The sequence below is a fragment of the Artemia sp. Qi Xiang Cuo genome, chromosome 4, assembly GCF_049724085.1.
Source record: "Artemia sp. Qi Xiang Cuo chromosome 4, ASM4972408v1, whole genome shotgun sequence".
Taxonomy (NCBI): domain Eukaryota; kingdom Metazoa; phylum Arthropoda; class Branchiopoda; order Anostraca; family Artemiidae; genus Artemia; species Artemia sp. Qi Xiang Cuo.
Genome location: NC_142797.1, coordinates 4,711,676 through 4,731,200, shown reverse-complemented (window position 1 = coordinate 4,731,200; position 19,525 = coordinate 4,711,676). Strand labels below are relative to the sequence as shown.

Below are 19,525 nucleotides of genomic sequence, written 5' to 3'. Positions count from 1 at the left end.
CATCTTAGGTATATTCATATATTAAAACTATGATTTTCTAAGTTTTTAGGGTAGTTACACATTTTGTCACTGTTGTCAAGTTGATCAGTGAAAATAAATAAGCGATACTAACCATCTAAATTAGGCAACACTTTTGATCCGTAAGAATTCAAACACAATACAAAATGTTGGTTCCTAAGGACAGCTATGCCTTCGAAGGAAAGATACTCTTTCTTAAGCCGTTTGATGTCATTTGATTTTAGCTTATTTTTCTCTGATTTTTCACCAATGTTTCCTTTTTTAGTTTGGCACCCGCTACTGCCAAAAATTGTGGAACTTCACATAGAGTCCTGTTTAATCAAATTGAATTATAAAATTTTCTTTTTGTGTATATGGCTATTTAAGTGTCCACTTAACCAATTGAAAACTATCAGATTTCATTTCTACTGTCTTTGTTAATTCAAAATTACTCGATACTAAATATTTCGTAGATAGTTGAAAGCAACAATAAAGGAGATGATTTAATGATTAAATTTAAAAGGCGATGAATTATGGAAGAAGAGTAATTGAATATTTCGGCTATAATGTCTAATAGCAATCCTATACAAAACAAAAGTAGAACAAATAAGAAATTCAACGTACAATAAAAAGAACAAACAATAAAACTGACCGAGACTGACAAATAGGGTAGTTCATATAGGCAAAACCACTTCAAGAGTATTCTATCAATTTTATCGAAATTTTATCGAAATATTTAGAGCCTTTGTTTTATATTTTTGTTTCACTGTCTAATAAAAGGACCTGTACCTATTTGGACCTTTTATTTATTTTGACTATTACTAATGCTACTACAATTACTTCTACAACTAAAGCTTCTACTTCGAAGGCTAAAGGCAATAAGGTGGAAATTTCAGGAACTGTTGAGGGGGATGTTTAACTAAACAAAGACATTATGTGCATACAGGCTCTCAAAAAGCCATATAAGCAACATCTCAGGAACGGCTGAGGATATAAAGTTGAAACTTGCACTGCCTGTTGAGGAGGATGTCTAACTAACTAAAAGGCTCTATGTACATACTCATACTAGTACTACCACTACTGCTGCTGCTACTGCTACTATTGCCACTAAAGATAATACTACTATTATTATTATTATTATTACTACTACTACACTTGCTACTACTCCCAAGGCTTAGAGGATTGAGGTTAAACTTTTAAGAAATATTGAGGATGTGAGGGGGAATGTGAATCCAAAATACACTATATGCATGCAGGTTTTCAAAAGAACAGTGATATCTCAGGAACGACATTGAACAACTACTTCTGCTACGACCGCTTCTACAACTACTACTATGGCCGAGGGCATCAAGCTAAAGCTTTCAGGGAATGTTGAGGGGTATACTGAACTAATCAACTTATGCCTATGCCTTGATAAGACCAGAATGTCATTTGCACCTTACTAAAACAAAATATATTTTAAAGGTTTTCTCTTTTATAACATTAATAAATATAAAACTGATGAGACCTTCAGGAAGGAATATTAATATATATCAAACTTTTTAATTTGTATTCCAATAGAAATGTATATACATAAATACATCAAATGATCTTCTTTTTATGTTAGGAAAAGTTAAATCTCACAGCTCCAAACCATAATTGTTTTTAGTAAAGCGCAAGTGACGTTCTGATCTTTACAGGGCATAGTAAGTGTTAACCCTACTCCTGTTTGCAGTGGTTTCTGTGCAGTTCAAGTTTAACTTCAATAAGTATTGTTATTTGAACATACTTCGGCTATAATACATACAATAAGTATTGAAAACATACTTCAATAAGTATGTTTTCTGTTTGTTCTTTGGTTTCACTCGTTTATTGATAGTGATTTATGTTCGTTTTACACTTGAATTACTATTTGACTTTATGTCATCTCGCCTCTAAACTTATCCTTGAAAAACTTCTTTTGTGGAAAATATTTTTTTAATTGATAGAATTGAATACGTTATTAATTGATAGAATTAAATATTTTAATTACACAGTCGGTCATCATCACAAGTAGAGCTACTAGCATAACAAAATTAAAACAAACTATATTTATACTAAACAAAATAATAACTTCAGGGTCCAAGCAATCGAAATATTTAGAGCCTGTGTTTTATATTTTTATTTCACTGTCTAATGGAAGGACCTGTCCCTATTTGGAACTCTTATTTATTTCGTCATAGAGAAGGCAGTGTTGTCATGGAAAAAATTCTAATTAGTAATATTAGGAGTAGCAGTTATAGTAGTAGTAAGCACATAGTATCTGTTGGTTAATTCAACTTTCCCTTGAACCGGCAATGAAACTTTCAAATTAATACCCTAAGCCGTATTTGAAATATTATTAATACACCTTTCTGAAAACCCGCATGCCCGTAGTGTGTTAAGACTTAGTTCGTTATGACCCACTGAATATTCCCTGAAAGCTTCACTCTTATAACCTTAGCCTTACAAGTAGTAGTAATGGTAAGAGTTTTATTAGTAGTACTAGCAGTAGTAGTTGTAGTAGTAGTAGCAGTAGCAATAGTAGTAGTAGTAGTACCAGTAGTAGTAATAGTAGTAGCAGTAGTAATAGCACTATTATTAGTAGCAGTAGTAGATGTACTAATAGTAGCAGTAGTAGTAGTAGTAGTATTAGTAGTAACAGCAGTAGAGGTACTAGTAGTGGCAATATTAGCAGTAGTAGAAATATACAATGAGTACTTGTGGCTAGCTCAACGTTCCTCTTAAATGCCATATAAGTTCTAACTAAATACTCTAATCCGTTTCTGTAACTTTACTGATGAAACCTCTTAACGAGATGGATGTACTTTGTGTGTTCTGATTTACTTCAACATCCTCCTAAACATCACCTGAAACTTTTACCCTCATAGCCTTAGCCTTGGTAGCAGTAGTAATAGTAATAGTAGTAGGAGTAGTATGAGTAGTAGTAATAGTAGCAACAGTAATAGCACATAGTTTCTTTCCGTTAGATCATTAGTTCATCATTTCCCTCAACCGGTTCCGATTTTTTCATCTTAACTCTCTTAGCCGTTCCTAAGACACTGTCGATACACCATTTTGATGACTTGTATGCACAGAGTGTGCTTTGATTTACTTGAATATCCGCTTTATAATTCCCTGAAAGTGTCATCTTAAGACCCCTGGCCTTAATAGTAGTAGTCATCGTAGTAGTGTTAACAGAAGTAGTAGTTGTAGTTGAAATAGTGACACTATAAGTAGTGACACTGCAGTAAAGTGCGTTTCAGGTGTAGTATAGTGAGACAAGTAAGGCACGATCATCTAATACAAATAATATTTGAATCATATACGCTTACAGTTCCAAAAATGATTCAAAAATCCAGAGGTCATACAAAATAATTTAGAGAGAGAGCCCCGTTATCGCAAAAACGGCATATATATATATATATATATATATATATATATATATATATATATATATATATATATATATATATATATATATATATATATATATATATATATATATATATATATATATATTTTATGCCCCGACCACACGTCCTGTTTTAAAACAAGGAAGGGGTATTGCAAATTTCCTGTATCTCCGCCGCCATTCCGTCAGCTCTTAGTTTGGCGGGCATTTTCAAAACTTTTTATCTAGACCCCAATTATTATTTGCATTGTTGCATTTTACAATGCTTTTGTTAAAATCAATTTATTAAAACATAAAATGTCAGGTTATTACAGTGCTCTTTTCCTTAAGGCGAGCCGTCCCGGCTCTTTCATTCTAGCTTCAAAGGCTAATTTTGATTCACAAACATGAACTAGTTTTAAAATGTAGTCGACATATTTTACGATCATCTTCTTTTATAGTAAACATAAAATGTTGAAACTATTTCATAATTCTTTCTAACTGTGGCAATCTATTCATGTATCCTCCTTTTGGTTACTTTTTTGCTTGGATATTTTGCACGTCTGTCTACCGATGCTGTCTTGTTTTTGCTGTTGTAGAGCTGTTATTTTGTTTTGCATCGCGTGCATCTGTGCGCCAATAGCTTTTTTTTTCTTTTCATTATTTGTGCCATTTAAGGAGAATACATGTTTACTTATTTACATATTTTATGTTTTTTATGTGATGATCCGCATAATGGTAGAAGCAAAAACTATGTTAGACGAACGTCCAAGTGTTTAACCAAATAAGATTTTTTTTTTAATAAACTACAGTTTATTCGCTGATCTCTGATGGATTGTGAAGAAATATATTATTCAGATTCTTCTTTTTTTTAAAGTTCTGGAGCGTTTTGGTAAGACAATGAAACACATTTCCAATTGACGCTAAAAGGTTACTTACACGATTAATAATAACAGATACATTTTATGATTTTTATAAGCAACAGATTTTTCAAATAAATTTTGCTCATTTGCTTTGAGCAAGTGCTTGTCTTTCACTTATAAGAGTAGTAATAGTATAATAGATATCAATTGCACATGGAATTGTACAAGAATATGCAGTACAGTTTCACGTGCAAATTGTAAAAAGTAAGCAAACCTTTACCTATAAAGTGAACAAACACGTTTTGGAAGTATGGTTGAGATTATTTAACGCAACCAGACTGGTTATTGCTATATATTTCAGGGATACATGGAATTACACAAGAATATACACTATAGTTTGACGTGCAAATTGCAGTAAGCGAGCAAACCTTTACCTATAAAGTGAACAAACATGTTATGGAACTAAGGTCAAGATTATATAACGCAACCAGACTGGTTATTGCTATTGATATCAATTGCACAAGGAATTTAACAAGAATATACATTATAGTTTCACGTGCACATTTTAAAAAGCGAGCAAAACCTATAAAGTGGTCAAACACGTTTTGAAACTATAGTCAAGATTGTATAACACAACCAGACTGGTTTTTGAGTCAACACCCATTTTTTAGGGCCAATCAAAGAGAGCAGAGGTTACTCCATATACGATAATTTGATTGGTAATTGGTTTCAAATAATAGGAGTGATTTTCATCCGCCCTTGAGATTTTGTATATAACGGGCATGCGTTACGATTAAATTTTCATAATGTTCTAACACACCATGGATAAAGCATTTGATATTATTGACTTGGAAGCTTTAGCTACATCAACTTATAATGTGAGTCCAATTTAATAAATTTTCTTAATTTATTTCAAAATAAAATCAGTTTACATAGTCACCCTCCAGTAAATTTAAATTCAGGACATATTCCCATCCCCCCACAATACAAACTCTACTATATGATGTTTATAATCGCTAGAAAGCGTAAAATACGCTCTTTTTTCCATTACGTAAACCCCATCTTCCCCCCCCCCTCTGTTTACGAGTTTAATTCATTCATTGCAAATAATCCTTTCGTTCAAAATGTCATTTCCCATTATCAAAATAGAGTGTGCTTTCTTTCCAGTCTAAGTAAAACCATGTGTGTTTAAACCTGTTACAAGAGGGACGATTTCATAAACAACCTCTGCTTGCGCATTATCAGAAGTGATTAATGCCACATGCCTATGGATAGCGGCTTAAGCAAAGGTTTCGTTGAAAAAGAGATATTTTTTGGTCAAATTAGCGAGAGTAAATCCTTTGAAATACAAAGAGGGGGGATGGGAGTTAGTTTCATATAGTTTTTGTTAGCCATTTTGAGTACTCAGTGTTTATATGGGGGGAGGCGGGGAAGGTGCAATGTATCAATTCTAACACCTTCGTTGTAAGGTGAAAACAAACTGTTTCTTCGCATGAAAAGTAAGGGGGAGGGGGTTTAAGAAAAAAGATACATAGGTTTATTATGCGTAAATTAAATAACAGTTTTACCTATGATCGCGAATTTTAGCTCTGTAAGCTGTGTGTTAACAATATTTTTAATCTTATTTAAAGCCTATAGACTGGAATATTTAAATTTTTTTCTAACTGGTAAAAATAGAAACACTGATTTCTATCCTAAGACTACTTTTTGTCAAGATTTATTTTTTCACAAGTCGTGTAATAAAACGTTTGATTTCTAAGCCTAGTATATTTCTTGCAAATTTTTACTTTTTGCTTTGCTGAAAAAAAGGGGGAGGCTTCTTTGCGATAAATACTTTCTATAGAAAATTCTGGTTATGGGGCGGGGGGGGGGTACTAATTTTTCTTATCTGAAAGAGGTAAAGAGGAATGTATCAATTCTAACACCTTCGTTGTAAGGTGAAAACAAACTGTTTCTTCGCATGAAAAGTCCGGGGGGAGGGGGTTTAAGAAAAAAGATACATAGCTTTATTATGCGTAAATTGAATAGCATTTTTACCTATGATAGCGAATTTTATGCCTGTGTGCCGTGTGTTAACAATCTTTTTTATCTTATTTAAAGCCTATAGACTGGAACATTTAAAAAAAATTTTATAACTGGTGAAAAATAGAAACATTGATTTCTATCCTAAGACTACTTTTTGTCAAGATTTATTTTTTTGCGAGTCGTGTAATAAAACGTTTGATTTCTAAGCCTAGTATATTTCTTGCAAATTTTTACTTTTTGCTTTGCTGAAAAGAGGGGGGAGGCTTCTTTGCGATAAATGCTTTCTAGACAAAATTCTGGTTATGGGGAGGGGGGTACTAATTTTTCTTCTGTAAAAGAGGTAAAGAGGAATCTATCAATTCTAACACCTTCGTTGTAAAGTGAAAACAAACTGTTTCTTCGCATGAAAAGTAAGTGGGGAGGGGGTTTAAGAAAAAGATACATAGCTTTATTATGCGTAAATTGAATAGCATTTTTACCTTTGATCGCAAATTTTATGCGTGTAAGCTGTGTGTTAACAATCTTTTTATCTTATTTAAAGCCTATAGACTGGAACATTTAAAAAAAATTTCTAAATGGTAAAAAATAGAAACATCGATTTCTATCCTAAGACTACTTTTTGTCAAGATTTATTTTTTCACAAGTCGTGTAATAAAACGTTTGATTTCTAAGCCTAGTATATTTCATGCAAATTTTTACTTTTTGCTTTGCTGAAAAAAAGGGAGAGGCTTCTTTGCGATAAATGCTTTCTAGACAAAATTCTGGTTATGGGGTGGGGGGTACTAATTTTTCTTCTGTAAAAGAGGGATCATTATTTCAATCTAAATTGTTCTTCTTTTTTAAGGAGGATTCCGACAATTACTCTCCCCCTGAAAAGAGAACAAGAGGTGCCGATGCCACACCAATGCAAGCTGCAAGGCCTTCTATCATAAAATATGCCGGTTGCTCTTCGCATTCTCTGGGCAACCCAGCGATCACACAACTTTCAATGCCAGGAGCCTCTCACGTCAGTTTCAGCTCTTCGCAAACCTATATGCAACCCGGCAGAAAATTGAAAAGAGAGTGGATGGCTTCTCATAATGCCTCAGCCCCGTCTATTCAAGATCGTGAGGTCTCCCCCCTTCATGTTTTGCTAGGGGCTTCAGGCACACAAGTGCAGTCTGAATTTTGAAGTGTAAACATTCTACCTCTACCTTATACCTGATTATAGATATATCTAACTATTTCTTTCCAACTTTTTTAGCCTTTTTTTCTTACTATTTTTTTAATACTCTAAGATTGTGTGTCAGAGGTATTGAAATATTAACCTCCTGCCCCAACCATTGTTTTAAATTTCTCTATTCCCCTCCGATATACCTGAATGTAATGTAATTTTTTTGATTGTCAAAGAAACCACTCTTTTGCTATTAGTCAAAACATTGCATTTTCTATGCCACACCAAACTAGCGAATATTTATCGGGGGAGGATCTTTTTAGGCGTTCATTTTTTTTCAGTGTAATTTAAAAAAAACTAAGTTCTATTTTGGCTACTTTATATGAAGTGAGGGGGCAAGTATTTAGTTAAAATAATGCTAGGAGGAGGAAATTGAGTTTTGAGGATGGGTTGAAAAATGAGCATTTTTTTTAAGACTTTTGAAACTATTTTAATATCACATTGAAAATAAACCCTTTTTTCTATTAAATAGTAATTGGTTAGTGCCATCTTCATAAAGTTGTCAAACAGTAAATTGTAGCTGAACTGAATCGTTTCTCGCCACAGTAACGGAGCTTACGTATAAGTCTACACTAGTTCTTGATACTATGGAGGGGTACAGGGGTTTTCTAAATGATTATTTTGGGGATATGGCCAGCCTAGACGATCTAACTTGTGACATTGACATGGTGGAGGACCCGGAATGGACAGATAGATTTATGGGAGAGCATCTAGGTGATGTTAGTAGTACTAGTGCATCTCAAACGGGTCCTCACAAAGAAATTCCGTAATAGGACAATATAGGGTGGCTTGATCAGCTATCCCCAAACACCCTGGAAGATATACTAACTAGCCTAGGAGAATTTATGCCACGTCCATCCAATGCAACAGAACATACTGGGGGTGGTGCCATTGATAATTCTATGCAACCCCCCACCATTCTTGTTAATGATACCGCTAGTACTAGTACTAATAATGATATAACATCATCACAAGTACCCCCACTTCCAGAATTTTTTCTTTCCAACTCTGCCTTGCACCATACAAAGGTCTACAGCGCCAAATTCGGTGACCTCTTTAACTCTTTAGTGTCAGGGGATATAATAGGAGATCCCCTGGCCATTACATATTTATATGCTAACAAGATTCAGGATCTTCTTGAACAAAAGATGAGGTTGTGGGGGTTGGGGGTCAGTTTAAAAGCATAAAAAGCACTAAAAATATTTTTTTAAATGAAAATACGAGTGAGCTGTATTCAAAATACTTGCACACAGAGATGTTGGCAATTTGCCCGCATTTATCAAATTATGGGGAGGTTTTTCTAGATTGGGTTAATAGCATTCAAAGTAAATGGGAAAATTATAACGAGGGGGGTGGCAGCTCGGTGGTTTTATTAATTAAGAGTTTAAATGTTAATATTTGTAGATTTAAAAAAGATTTTGTTTTAAGAGATGGTGGGGCTGGGAAGAGGGCTCTAGTTTTAAAATATCATTCAGATTTAGAGGGATGTAGAGGGATACTTACGAATCTGTTTCGATACGAGGCTGCAGTGTTTCAAGTATGCATTTTTAATTGCCGCATACAGACCTCTTCAAAAAGATGCATCTAAGAAAGTTGGACGGATTGGCAGTTAATGGTAGGGAGGGTTCAAAGTTCCCCATAGTAGATTTTAATTGTTTAAATGGTCAATTTCCCGTGACACTAAAAGGAATAGATATTTTCGAGCGGGCTAATGCACATTTAAAGATTGGTGTCACGGTGTTACAGTGTGAAACCGAATTTGAGGAGGGTCACCGTTCCAATAAGAAGGGCGTATTATGTCCAGTGAGGGCTCCTTCAATTGAATCAGTGGAAGATTGGGTGTGGCTTCTATACACGCCACTCACAGAGCCTGATTCAATTGGACATTTTAATCCAATTACCGATATTAGTAGGTTTTTATGTGAGGGTAAGAAGGGGAAAGTTGTGTGTTATTACTGTCCGACATGCCTCTCAAGATTTCACTCTGATTTAAAGTTAAAGCATCACATGAAACCCTGTAAACGTCATGGATACTAGGCTGTGAAGACGGTAAGCGGAGATAGAGCTATATTATGCTTTAAAGAATTCCCAAACACTTTCTTACAGAGCAGTAAAATTAGTTTAGGTTGCGAGGAGAAACTCGCAGACGTGTACGATTTGTCAAATCCAAATCGTGTTAAAATACGCGAAGCCATAGTGGTCTCTTTCGCACACGCGCAACGAGATTCCAATAATACCATGCAAGTGCTGGATGTAGTTGAGATGTTGGGTGACGGTGAAGACTACATGCGCTCGGCATTGGTCAGTCTAATCAAAACAGCGAACGGTGCAATTTTGCGACTTCGTTACACAAACTATCATATGCTCCTATCACCAGATGACAGATTGACCATTAAAAATCGTAAAATGTGTTGGGTTTGCAAGGGGGACTTTGATGATGGGGTAGAGAATGGGGGGAGGAGAAAGGTGATCAACCTCGATCATTTGTGGCAGGAAATTACATCGGGGAGGGGGAGTAATTTTAGAGGGGTAGCACATCAGTCGTGCAATTTAAACGTTAGATAGCAATATTTCGTACCGGTTTTTATACACAATTCCAATTACGACTTAAAGTTCGTTCTACCGTCGTTGGCCCATATTGCTAAGGGTATAGTTGTAGATGACGCATGGATAGATGGTTCTTTTTCATATAATATCATACCCAAATCATCGGAGAAGCTACTGCTAGTAGAATTCATGTGGAAAACAGTTGAAAAGGATATAACATGCCGAAATAAAATCCGTTTCTTAGACTCTTTAAGCTACTTCCCCAAATCCTTAAGTCAATTGATTCAGGTACAGAAAAGTGACAATTTTGATTGCTTCCCCCTCCTCAAACAGCACTTCCCCGATGATGAAATGTGTGATTTATTAACGTGTAAGGGCATATATCTATATGATTATTACAACTCTGCCTCGAGGCTAGATGAGGTGTCATTACCGCCCATTGAAGCTTTTTAACAATTATCTTACTGAGAGTGAGTGCACCACTAGCGACTACGAATTTGCTAAGAGGGTTTGGGCAAAGGGCGGATGTAAAAATTGGTGGGATTATTGTAAACTATACTTGGCCAGTGACGTACTCACTCTTCTGGACATTGTGTGCAAAAATACGGATAAAATCTATGGGGAATTCGGGTTGGATTTAGGTTATTATTTTTCCACTCCTCATCTGGTGATGGACTTGATACTTAAAATCAGCAAAGAATAAACAAGTCTGATCGCCAACTTCGAACAGAATCTTTTTGTCTAGATACAAATGAGGGGTGGGTATGTTTTTCAAGGGGACCGTATCATGAAAACTGATCCTACCGGACAGCACACCGATGAAAAGTCAGACGCAGTTTTTTTGGATATGAATTCTCTTTACCCATCGGCAATGTCTCACTACTGTTTTTCGTGTGGCAATTATAAATTGCTTGACAATACGTTTGCTTCGAATTTCCCCGACATTGCTAGCGTTGAGGAGAATGGGGCACAGGGATGGTTTTTTGAAATTGACGGTGAAATACCCATGGAAATCCATGACTCGGTAAAAGACTGCTTTTCCGTGCATAAATAGACCGGTGGGTAGGGACTCTCTGAGCCCCTAAAATTTGTCATTAGTGGAGGACGGGAGTATGCACTGGGTACTTTCAAAACAAAAACTAGTTGCCGACCTCAACCCGAAACAGAATATCGTTGTTCATCACGTGCTATTGAAATGGATGGTGTCCAATGGTTTCAAAGTCACAAAGATTCATAGAGCCCTCCAATTTGATCAAAAGCCTTACCTGAAAACGTTTATTGACACCTTTGTCAGTAAGCGTTCACAAGCGAAAACGAAAGTTGAAAAAGAAGTTTATATACTCATTTTGAACTCAGCTTTCTGTAAAATCTGCGAAAGCGTACGAAACAGAACTCGATGTGACATTGTAACCAATCCCAAAGATTGTGCTCGAATCATTGCAGATCCAAACTTCACATCGTTCACAATCATAGACTCTAATATGGTGCTCCTACATCGAAAGAAAAGAAACATTGCTTTAAACAAAAATATAGCAGGCGGGAGTGCAATAACTAAAATATCTAACAAAACTCAGGTTGTCATTTTATTATAATGTATGCAAGGTACAATGGCCGATTGAGGGACAAGTTCAAGTGTATTATTGGGACACTAATTCACCCCTGTTAAAAGTTAAACTGAAAATCTATTGAATGATTTGGAAAATGGTGAGTAAATTATCTTACAAATGGACTAAACCAACTGGAATAAATCCTTCTACCCAGAGCTAGTGAAACGCCAGGCCCCAAATCAATTGTTAATGTTGAAATCTGAAACGGGAAGTGATCTGATATCCAGTGATGTGTTTCCTGGGCCAAAGGTATACTGTGTGGAAACGCACAACAAGGATATCAAACAAGTTTGCAAAGGGGTGCCTACACACTTTCTAAAAAATAATTTCGACATGAGTGTGTTTAGAAACTGTTTGGAACGTAGTTTAGTCCCAATAGCGAAAGTCATGGCGATTCGCTCTTAACAATTTAAAAACTACACATTTAGAGTTGAGAAAAATGCCATGTCGACAATATTAGGCAAAGTTTATGTACTTGAGGATGGTGTGAAGGTACTACCACACGGTCATTATTTAATTTCCGACCGAGTTGAATGTGTAGAGTACAGAAAACAACTCGGTCTAGAAAAATTAACTTAAATTCGTTAAATAAGTACAAATTGGGTGGGAGGGTTTTTTTTGGAGATGGGTGTTTTTAATTTTTTTTTATATCACAAACAATTTTCAATGTGTGTGTGTGTGTGCAAGGCAGAGCAATTTCCACATAAGTTCCGCTTAATGCCCCCTCCGGCCCGTCACAGTGGGCCCCGCCCCGGCCCGCGGTGCTTTCCGGCCCCTGGCGCTTCCCGGCCGCCGCTTCCCGGCCGCCGCAGTGGCCGCCCCCCCCCCGGGGGAAACCCCATTTCAAATATAAAATGTTGTAAATAAAAGTGTGATATTATTATTTTAAGTGTGTGAATATTCTAATAAATTTTGTATTTTTTATAAATAAAAAAAAGTGTATTTATTAAAGTGTTTTTTTCTAGTGCTTATGTAAATGTTGTATTTTTTATTATAAAAAAAGTGTATTTTTTCGTGTTTAATTTTTTTCATGTTCAATGTAGTATTTATATAGTGCTATTACTTTTATGCGTATAATAAAAGAAAATATGATTCTTTATTGATTTTGTTCTTCTTATCCTCATTATTCTTGAACGGAGTAGTATAGGGAAATTATTTAGTCATTAGACAACTATAGTCTACAGTTAGTTGTCTAGGTGAACTGTTAAAGGGAACATGTATCAATTTAAAACACCATTCAGATCGTTTCTGTGTGGGCTATCAGTGTCAGGCAAAACAACACTCTTAACTAAAATAATTAAAAATTGCGATAAAGTGTTTGTGGAAAAACCGAAAAAAATCTACTTTTGTTAGGGCATTTGGCAGGAGTCATGTGAAAAAATAAAGGACATTGCTATATCGGGTTTGGTGCCGATATAATTAATACAGAGACGTGAGGTTTTAAGCATTTTTGAACGAAACTTTTGGCTGAATATTGACAATCTGGCTGAATCTATTGACCAATGGTCCGAAGAAATGGTACAAATCTTTACTGTTCGCTCTCATCATGAACAGATTTCCGTTACTCTGGTTCTACACAATCTCTTTCATCAGAGCAAATGTATGTGAACACTCGCATTGAACTGCGCCTTCTATATCATCTAATGATGATATCATCTATATCATCAAACATGTTATTGACAATGATTTCATTAATCTAATATCTGAACTTTGTTTAGATTTGACCGAGGGCAATGTTCAACTGCCAGAAGTAGTTAAACAACAGGCAAAGCAACATCGTTCAATTTTACGTACATTGGCCTCTAAAAAGAAAGGAAAGAATTTTAAAAAGAAACGTCTTCTTCAGGCGGGCAGTAGCTTTTTCACGTTTTTACTGCCAATAATTGCAGGACTTGTAAACAGTTTTCTCTAGCGAGAATGGCCAAACCCTATAAATTGACTCCAATAGAACTCACTCCCCCACCTGTGGAACACTTTGAGGACAATCTGAGTAAACTCATTGACAACGAGAATATTGAGGATGATAAAAAACTGCTTTTACTTCAAGATGCACTACGCCGAGTGGACAAACATAAGCCCTATCGTGCGAAGGCCAGTGGTATTGATCACAAAAAAGAATCATCTCAGGATTCTGCTGCTGCTGGAACACAATTAAAGAAGGAGGAATTGGATTCAATTGTATTGAAAATTGGAAATCTAATGCCCCACTCATTTTTTGAACAAATTAAACGACTCCTAACATATCTCTTGGAAAGTCGTCAAGATCATATTAAAGTTAATAGCAATGGGAAAGGGATTATAATTCAGGGCAACAGCTATAATCTACTTGATTGAATCTATGATATGGTTACAAATCGTAAAGGACTATTATCATTTGACGCACATCTATACAACTTTCTAAATACATTAAGCTTCCCCAAAAGCCTTATTAACAATAGAAAAATTCTAAAAAAAATTAAATGAACATACACCCTCGTCATCATCATCATCATCATCATCAACAACAACACCATTAAAATATGAATATGAAGAGGAGGAAGAAGATGTTAAATCAATCTTGGAAAATACTAGCACACCTAGTGGAAACTTGACAATGGTGGCGAGGAGGAGCACCACACCACTGATAGCTAGACAAAATCGAAAAAGTATCAAGTCAATGTCACCATCACCCCCATCGCCAACCACTAGTATACAAAAGGGTAGCAGACGTTACACTACGTGTTTACATTCAAAATGGTTGAAGTTCTGAAAGGTGTTTATGAAAATAGTTGGTGAAGTGGGGAGTTTAAGTTCCCCCACCACTCTTTTCAAAGTCACTGGTGTTCACACTAAAAGTGAACAAGACTATCTACAAAATGAATCAAGTTACACTCTGCATAGAAATCATAAACTTCGTGCTAATCATTATCGAAAAACTAAAGCCTTTTTCCCATAGCTTATAATGCAAGCAGATCTCCTAAATCTAGATAAGATTCAACGACGTCACAATACGCCGTACAAGTACATTCTACTTGCAATCAGTGTTTATAGTCGTTACGCATATGCAATTCCATTGCGGTCAAAGAGAGGCGTTGAAGTTGCTCAGGCTATAGGAAGTATTCTCGAACAGGATTCATATAAAAAATTCAAACGGATCGCGGTAGTGAATTTGTTAATCCCCATGTTGCAAAAGTACTAGTGAAATATAGCACACTGCTATATGATAGTCATAGCCCTATAAAGGCTGCATTGGCCGAACGATTTGTAAGAACTATTCGAATTTTAATTTCAAAATATTGTACATTGAATAATACATCTGCTTGTATTCATGATTTAGATAAAATCTTGTTGATTTATAATCAACGACCTCATCAATCATTGTCCAACTCAACCCCAACGGAAGTTCATCTTTCTGATCATGATACAATTGACACCTTTCTTAAAAAATATTCCAATGAAACGATTGTCAAGAAGAAAGATAAAATTAATGTTGGTGGTACCGTTCGAATTAATAGAATAATTAATGTTTTTGAAAAGGGTAATTACTTATAGCACACCGAGCGTTTTGAAGAGGCAAAAATTCTAGAAACTTAAACCTTAGCATATCATCTACATGACGCAAAAGATGAAGGGATTCCCGGTGGTTTTTATGACTATGAGCTACAAAAAGTTAAAAATAATAGTGAAATCTATCAAATTGAAAAGATATTAAAGACTCGTACTCGCAGGGGTAAGAAACACTTGCTTGTTCGGTGGCTAGGATACAACTCTGATTTTGATTCTGGGATCAGTGTTGAAGATATTGACAATGCCCAATAATTTCTATGTAACATTTATGTCCAACGTTTCCGATCCTCTACAACGACTTGAATAAGACAAGTGATTTTTGGACGAAACTCTCCCCTGCCATCAAATTCGATGACAGAAAGTATGAAGTGGGTCTTGTCGACTGTATTCTCAAAAATACCTATGACATCCTGAGAAAGGATCGTGTGTAAAATATAAAAGTTATACCGTTCGAGTGGTCACTCTTTGTCGACTATGAATGGGTTGGCTCACTTAAATCTAGTGAATATCCACATGTCAAATTGAAATATATTGAATATGACGTTACGAAAGATTTGTATCGTACAGTCAATAGAAAAATCTTATATCATTGGAATGGTCAATTCCATTCTAATTATTCAATGGAACACAATAGGATGTACATTACTTCACCTGTTGACACTGAAATAATTATTCTCTATGATAATCTGAGAGACGGTCTTGGCTTTAAAAAGAATTTCATCAATGGGAAAAACGCATGCAGTGTTAACGGAATGTATTAAGTTATTTTTTCTGATTATCCAGCTTGTTTCGCCTCAGACTCTTGCATATTTCTCTATCCATCCCTTGTGGAAACTTCGAGAGTTGGTAATTCAAATGACCCCCTCCTACGCGTTCTTGAACGAAAAACTACGCATGAACTTGTTCATCACTATAATATAAAGCATCTTCAGTATGTCCCTGCAAACACTTCGTATTTGGAACTCTGTCAGTTAACACTAAAAAGTGAATTGGGTGATCCTCTAGCAATAAAAAAAAGGCTTAGCAGTGATTACATGTAGTTTTCGACCCACAGTCAACCACACCAGCAGCATCACCTAAATTGAACAATGGAAGAATTCCATTTGTTTGTCTCAATATTGAGTGCTATGTTGATATTCTGAATCCACATCAAATAGGCAATGTATTGGACTACTACAAGGGGCGTACTACAATATCTGCCCATGGTGTTGGTAGCTGGTTTGCTAGGCTATTTCTTTCTGCACTACCCCTTGCCAGAAAATATCTTGTACCTGCTGCATCAAATTTTGCTGCCTCAACACTAAAGGACTGGGGGTCAGGTAAGAATTTCAAGGAGAGTGTTAAGGAAAATATTAGATCTTCAGCAAGAGCAGTTGGTGAGGAATTAAAATCTCAGCAAAATGGGAAGGGATTGAAAAGGATGCGTCCGCCTCATTCACTCATCAGTCTCCACCCAAGCATGAAGCGAAGAACCTAAACAAGGACTCTGAGAAATAAATCGACTAAGACCAATAAGAAGAAGAAGGAAAAGAAAAAGATTGTTACATCAAAGAAGGATTTATTCTCTTAAGATGACTTATATCCCCCACAAGGAATCACATCCATCAATCAGTTCATCATTTAATCTGTTCAATGCTGAAAATGTTGATGTCAGTGTCAAGTATGGCTACTATGAACAATTTCACCCCAAACAACCCCTCCCGGAAAATATACACTTTCAAATATTCTCCAATGAAGACTATTTCATTGATTTGTCATCAATATTTATTGATTTAAATGTTGCGGTGAAGAAAAAGTCAGATAAAAAAGCTCCAACCGTTGCCGGTGGTCTTTCCTAAGAAAACTATATTCTACACAGCCTATCCATGCAAATTAATTCAATTATTAATGGAACGTTGGTGAGTACTAGCAATAATTTATCCAACTATGCAACTTACATACAATTTATGATGATGACACCAAAGGCATACAAGGAGTTGAGAGGACTGTCATTGGGCTATGAATATCGATCAGGTGTTGATACTGACGGCGAGTTGACTACTGCAGTGAGCCAGGAGTTTCATTTAGTTGGAAAATTAAATCATGAGATATTCAATTTATCCCAATGGTTACCCCCAATGTCAAGATTGACATAAAGTTACAACTGGGCCCATCAAATTTCATTTTGAGAAAAACACTTCCTGCAGCACCCGATACAAATGTCATTATCACATCGGCAATTCTCCACGTCCGAAAACGACAGGTTATGAGCTCTGTTGCATTGGCAGTGGAAAAGCTAAGAGCCAATGGCAACAATATTAAACTTCTTGTCCCCCATACGATCACCAATCAACGTCGCATTGCCACCGGATCTCGTAGCTATACTGATTCATCATTTATAAATGGAGAAATCCAATCAAAAATCGCTTTGACCTTTGTGAATAGTGACATTGCCGTTGGATCCTGGACTGAATCCCCCCATGATTTAAATTTTTTCGGTCTATCTAGCCTTGTGTGCAAAGTGAATGGTATTCCTCTGTACACTCTATCATTTGACAAAAATCCTATAGAACTCTGTACGAGTTGACCATACAATCCCTAGATCATGACTCCCAACTATTTGAAAATGGAATAACCGATTCAATGTTTTCAAAAAAGCATGGCGTAATTCCTTTGGACTTGTCGGGGACTCAGGATATGAGCTTAGTACGAACAGGGAATGTACGTTTAAAGTGTACATTTGCCGATGCTTTGATTGAGAGTATCACGCTAATATCATTGATTCAATTTGAAACCTATTGGAAAATCACACCCGACGGCAGTGTTCTACTAGACCTAGCACCATGAAAACAAACCAAATAATCAACGTATTTAGTATGGATCCATACATGTCCCAGTACAAGTCCTTTTGCATACCATCGGATTTCATTGAAAAAGTTCCAAGTGTTAACAATACCCTAATCATTGTTAATAGCAGTCCATCGTCATTGAAGATCGGGCACTGGCTTTGCAAATTTACATACAGCGAAGAATATTGGATTTTTTGATCCTCTTGGCCTATCGTATAAAATCTACACTCCACACATCATCAACTTTATTCAAAGCAGTGGGAAAACCATTATTCAAAATCAACGGAGAGTACAGGATCTAACGATTAAGACATGTGGCTTTCATGCACTACTCTTTTTCATGTTCAGATGTCGTGGCTATACCTACAAGCCGTTTCTCAACATCTACATTGACTTATTTCGTTTGAATGACTTTCTAGTGGAAAATATACTTACAAGCGTATTTAATATTTATTTTATTGCCTTACTAATAAAATGTTCTAAAAATGTATTTGAAATTGTTTATTAACAAATGATAAAAAATTGTATATACATGATAAAAACGGCTTTTCTACTCTTTAGATTTCATCTTCTACTAGGTACTTATCAATAATAGCAGATTTGGAAAGAAAATCCGAATTCACTGTGTACTGGTCCTGATTTACTACAATGTAAGGCTTGAATGTTCTACAGAAGAGTGTACCTTCACTCTTATCATGTATCTTTGTATTGTCAATGTTTCTATTCTCATTCATTCTGTAGAATTCACATGTTTCAAGTTGCTTATTTGAAGCAATGTCACAAACAGTGTCCTCAAGTGGCGAATCACATTCTGTTACAGCCAAATAAAAATCAGTGGGCTTATAATCATAATACCCATTGTCTTCACAACGATGACGTAGAAAACAAATTCTTTTGTTGTTCCAGCAGTTGAATCGCTGACCCGGCTCCTCCTCCCAGAACAATCTAAATCCACGACGATACCAATCTCTTAGCAATTAACTAAAATCACGCTTAGGATTCTTTCCAATCATACCAGGATATGTATTCTCCCATTGATTGCATTTATCATAGTGGTAATTCGAGCATAGGTGCCCTCTAGGATGAGAGTCACACACCTCTTCAAGACAGGAATTACAACCTTTAATTTGTACAGCATATCCTCTATGCAATTTACACGGGTTGCATAATCTGCACTTTTCATCATACTCATCAATCATTGTGCAATTCTCACATGATGACCAGCTGTCCAGTGTTTACATGCATAGTGGAAATGTATGGAACATTTTTTCATGTGTTGACACTCTCACTGCCACAATGAAACTGAGCTACCAACAACAACAAATTGAGTGGGATAGAGAGAGAGACAGAGAGAGGAGTAAATCATCCTTGAACACCATCTTTCTCATGAAAAAAAAGTCCTAAATTTCTAAACTAGTGTTTAAAAGCATATCCACAATATCATTTTGCCGTGTCGTGATTATTATATCAATAAATTATGTAAATGCATTTGGACCACAACGTAAAAG

At 35.8% G+C, this 19,525-nt stretch overlaps 1 protein-coding gene across 4 annotated transcripts in view; it reads left to right on the top strand.

Moving 5' to 3' along the window:
• Positions 1-19,525, top strand: part of LOC148952700 (lactosylceramide 4-alpha-galactosyltransferase-like) — a 99,868-nt gene that overhangs the window by 71,730 nt on the left and 8,613 nt on the right. The window lies entirely within an intron of this gene.